Source organism: Paroedura picta, chromosome 6 (assembly GCF_049243985.1).
Source record: "Paroedura picta isolate Pp20150507F chromosome 6, Ppicta_v3.0, whole genome shotgun sequence".
Taxonomy (NCBI): Eukaryota; Metazoa; Chordata; class Lepidosauria; order Squamata; family Gekkonidae; genus Paroedura; species Paroedura picta.
The window spans coordinates 65,568,961-65,574,121 of record NC_135374.1 but is presented as its reverse complement, the minus strand read 5'-3'; the positions used below and the strand labels follow the sequence as shown (position 1 = coordinate 65,574,121).

At 40.8% G+C, this 5,161-nt stretch overlaps 1 pseudogene; it reads left to right on the top strand.

Moving 5' to 3' along the window:
* The first annotated feature begins 351 nt into the window (after nt 1–351).
* On the top strand, nt 352–1,204 carry LOC143840827 (myosin light polypeptide 6 pseudogene; annotated as a pseudogene).
* The last annotated feature ends 3,957 nt before the right edge of the window (nt 1,205–5,161 follow it).

Below are 5,161 nucleotides of genomic sequence, written 5' to 3'. Positions count from 1 at the left end.
ACATTGGAGGTGGAGGTAGCGCTTCTTTGCCTCCATACATTTCTTTTGCTGTTGGCCTGCTGATTACTCTCCTGTATTTTGCAATTTTTAGGTTGTGGAATCCACTTTATGTGATTCCCCAACTAGTGAGCAGTTTGCTGCCTGGATGCTGGATGTTGGCGATGTCATCCAGAGTTGGCTGGAATATAATGACTACCTAAGGTACACATTTCACTACATTTAATGGGTATAGAATTGCCCTTAGTATCTAATATTTGTGGCCAGTACTATGATAGCAGTACCAAAGGAGTGCAAGGAAGAGGGGGAACAGTTGGCTCACAGCAAAAGGGAGCACACAGAGCATCAGCAACAATGTGCGACTTCATAGAAGATCAGAGTGCTGAATTCAAGGAAGCTTTCCATCTCTTTGACAGAACAGGAGATGGCAAGATCTTATACAGCCAGTGTGGACATGTGATGAGGGCCTTGGGCCAGAATCCCACCAATGCAGAGGCCATGACAATTCTGTGAAAATTCTAAGCTTTGAACAGTTCCTGCCCATGATCTAAACCAATGGTTCTCAACCTTCCTAATGCCGCAACCCTTTAATATAGTTCCTCATGTTGTGGTGACCTCAACCATAAAATTATGCAAGTGTTCTTTCACGGAAATTAAATCGAAACTGACCAATGGCATGAAGATCCATTGTTCATGATTGTATCTAAATTGTTTTTTTCCCCTGGGGTTTCTCAGTTCAGTTCTGCCTCTTGTCCCACCATACTGATCTTGCTCTTTTCTGCCTGCAGAAGTGGCAACAGGGGCGGCGGTGCCCCTGGCCAAGTTGCTTGCCCTGCTGCAACCCCTGTGAAAGGGTCATTCAACCCCCAAAGGGGACCCAACCCCCAGGTTGAGAACCACTGATCTAAACCATTGCAAATATCAAAAGTGAAGGCTGCATTGAAGATTATGTAGAGGGGTTGAGGGTCTTTGACAAAGAGGGAAATGAGAGTAGAGATATGCCACGTTCTCATCAGTCTGGGAGAAGATGACTGAGGAAGAAGTGGAGATGCTGGTAGCTGGCCATGAAGACCGCAATGGGTGCATTAACTATGAAGAACTGGTGCGGGTGGTTCTGAGCTGCTTAAGACTACCAATGGCTTCGTCTATGGATATTCTCCTCCAATTTATCCTTAACATTTTTGTGCCTTTTAAAGCTGTATGTTGAAAATACTTTTTAGTCCCTTCTTCAACCTTTTGGTTTTGCACTGGGGGTGGGGTGGGGGAGGCAGAAATATTATCTGAAGAAGGGTGCTCCATAGAAATGCGGAGAAGTGATCCAGCGGCCACCTGGCTTGTCTTGCAGTACTGTTTCTTTCAAGAAATGTTCAGCAATTTCTCCCTTTCAGTTGCTTTAATATTCTATTCCTAAAGTGGAAAAAAACCCACAAAGAAGTGCAAGGCACTAGTGTGTGTGTGTTTATATTTTGCTCTCCCCACCACTGGAATCTTGTGCTGCTGTATGCTGCAGACTGTTCTGGGAGGGCAAAGGATTCATTTTTTGTGTGTGTGTAATGTATGTGTGTGTTAAGTGTTGCTTCTCGCTTATGTAATATTCCATTCCATTTATTATTTTTCCAGCAACAACAAAATGCTGGGAATTGCCCTCACATCATTTGCCAAAATTGACCCTGAAAGCTTTGTCTCAGACATCTTGGCATGCTACATATTGCTGCAGATACCACAACTGGTCAAAGTGCATGGTATACACTGTAATGTGCTTCTCATGGTACACACCTTGATTATTATAGTGTCACACAGGCATCCTTCCCCCCTATACTTAGCTCTTTTTGTACCCAAGTAGGGACCTAAAGGCAATGAACAGTTTTAAAAAAAGAGAATAAAATAGGTTAAAAAACAATTTATATTTGTAAAACCAACAATTAAAGTTTTGTAGTATTTGTTTAAACATATATGTTTAAACAATATATGTTTACATATATGTTTAAACATATATGTTTAAACAATATATGTTTACATATATGTTTAAACAAAGCAAATATGTTATTATTGGTTTAAAGAAACCCTAAGTAATACATTTCTAAACATTAAGTATTTTCCTTGTGTTAGCTGTGCCTCCTTTGATCTTATATTGAGTGATAATATTAAATTCAATTTTCTTGCTTTTACCCAATGATGCCAGTTTTATGAATACCATTCCAATAAAATAATAGAAAGTATATTTTCTTCTCTCCGGTTTTATGCAAAGTAATGAAAACAAGAAAGAAAAATATTGTATGATTGCAAATTGCAATGGGAAAGTGGCTGAAGATAAAAAGGTTGAGCCAAAGAGAAGGGGCCAAATGTAAGGGGAGAGGTTAGAAGCAACAGGGGTATGTCAAAAAGGAAAGGGCCTGCAGTTATATGGTATCACCCAGGACTCTGGAGTGGAACAGCTAAATTTGAGACCAGTTGCATTATAGAGGCCAATGGGAGTTTCAGGGTATAATTATTAAGAGTTAAAACTTGCTTTGTCAGATACCAAAATCAATAAACATGTCAGATACCAAAGTTAATATACATGTCACACTAAAGTGCAATATGGGTCAAGTTGGGTAGTTATGTTAGTGCAGTGTAGTGGATAAGAATGGTGGCTTCTAATCTGGGTCTAATTCCCTGCTCCTCCTCCACATGCAGCCAGCTGGGTGGCCTTGGGCTTGCCACAGCACTGATAAAGTTGTTCTGGCTGAGCAGTAATATCAGGGCTCTCTCAGCCTCATCTACCTCACAGGGTGACTGTTGTGGGGAGAGGAAAGGGAAGGTGATTATAAACTGCTTTGACTTCTTCTGTAGCAGAAAGAGTACAGTTTAATCTTCTTGATTAACAAAAATATGTGGCAGTCTCTGAACTTTCATGAATCACTGCTCACTTCTTCAGATACAGCTAGAATATGAGTCCATCTGTCATTATATCTTGGAGAGGAGTGATTTCAGATGCTGAATGATAATAGCTGGCAAATAACAATAGCTAGTGAATGACAAGAGCAGGCATGATTGGATTAGGAATGATATGCAGAGAGGTAGTATGTACGGAACAATCAGCATGGGTAATGAGACAGAAAATCTAGGTCTCCATTCAGTCCAGGAAGATGCACTGTGTTGAGCTGCATTCTTAGTTGCAATTCAGCAGTCTTTCTATTCTCCTCTTGATATTCCTTTGTCAAAGAACTGCTACTTTTAGGTCAGCAACTGAATGTCTTGGAAGCTTAGAATGATTACCCACTGGTTTTTGAATGTTGTGGTTCCTGATGTCAAACTTATATCCATTTATTTTTTGCTGTAGGAACTGGTCTGTTTGTCCAGTGTAGAGGGCATAATGATGATGGCATAAATCAAATTAGTGGATGAGAAGAAATATGAAACTGAGATGGTATGGCCGATATTGCTGGATCCACTGATGGTGTCACTAAGCTCTATATGGCCTATTCTGCACACAATAGATAATGTACTTTCAATGCACTTTAGAAGTAGATTTTCCTGTTCCACACAGGAAGATCCAGCTGCCAAAGCACATTGAAGTGCATTATCCTATGTGTGTGGAATGGGCCTATGAGAGCAAAGTTGGCAATCCCTTGGCATTGTTACACAGTTCATGCTATTGTTAAGTAGTTTATAATTGTGGGTGAGAAGTTATTTTAGGTTAGCAAGCTATCTGCAAGTAAGAAAAGTTCATCCCAATAGTGCCTGGGTTAGGGAAGTGTCAGTATCAAGCATAATGGTAGGTCATTAATAATATGTTGAACTGGTTTGAGTTGTGAGTTGTAACATGCTGAATAGCGACACTGAAACGGGAGACAAAAAAACAGGCCAAAAAAAGTAGTTCTTTCATTATGATAACCCATGAATTTATAATTTCCCCTAAGGAAGCTAAATTAATTTCCAGACTTGTTTTTCTTTTTTAGCTGTATGAATGGTATAAAATATTCTGTTCTAAAACTTTTGGACCTAATTGGTTAGAACACTGTAGAGTGATAATAGTTCACCAACAGCATGTCACTTCAGTAGACCATTAGCAATATGAAGAAATATTTCTGAGTAATAGGAAGATGCCCTTTGGACAGAAATTAATTAACTACAGAAATTAAAAATGAAAGAGTTGAATTCACACTACAGCACACCTTCCAGATTTTCAGGCCTTTGAAGGCATTTTGTTTGAAAGCTGTCCTTTTGACAATATACCTTTAACATAAAATAATGCATAATAATGTATGTTGAAATGGAGGCAGCCTCAGGAAACTGTAGCTAGTACATTCATTGAGTCTTGATTCCCTTGAACAGCAGAAAAAACAGATCATGTATTTTTAATACCTGTATTGCCATTCCCTCATCAGTTTTCTTCTGGCCCCAACCTTTTCAGATATGGAGACTAATTGTACCATCAAAGTAGAGTCACACTCTCTCAGCTCTTTGGCATTAAGTGCTGTGTTCGTCTGAAGCAGCAGACAAAAGCTGGAATCCAGTGGCACTGTAGAAACATGGGAGGGGGGATGCAATCCCTCAAACTCTCCTCTGCCTGGTTCCTTTCTGGGATGATTATAGTTGCAAAGCAGAGAGCCAGGCAAACCCAAACTCCCTGTATGGAAACTGCCACCACCCCAGAATATGCCCAAGCCCTAAGAGTCCAGGGGCAACTCTTTGACTGTTTTCGCACTAGAAATATTATTCAGGTCCATTCTGCACGACTTTAATATAGCACTAGTCTTGCATTTTGTTTTCGCCACTAAAATGACGTTCCGCATGACGTTGTGAGCAATCTGCAATACTCCTGCAACACTAGTGCGAAAATCGCTTTGTTGTAGGGCTTTCCGGGGAATCCAGAAAAGTGGATTCACCCTCAGAAAATCGCTACACTCCTGCCAACAACCTGTAACACTTGCGAAAAAGACCTGTGCGTTCTCAATGTAGCAGTTTTAACAAAGTCCCTCCCCCTGGCTCTCTCCTCCGAACTTCCGGCGAAGCGATCGCCATATTTTTACCCTCAGCGCGAGTGGGGAAAGCAACGAACCAGCGAGGCTTCATTCACCCAGCGAGGCTTCTCCGGCTACAGTCCCTCCACAGAAGTGCTTTAAAACTCCCCTAAGTCCCCAAGCACAACACAGCCCCCTGTTTGCCAGTTCCCTTTAAT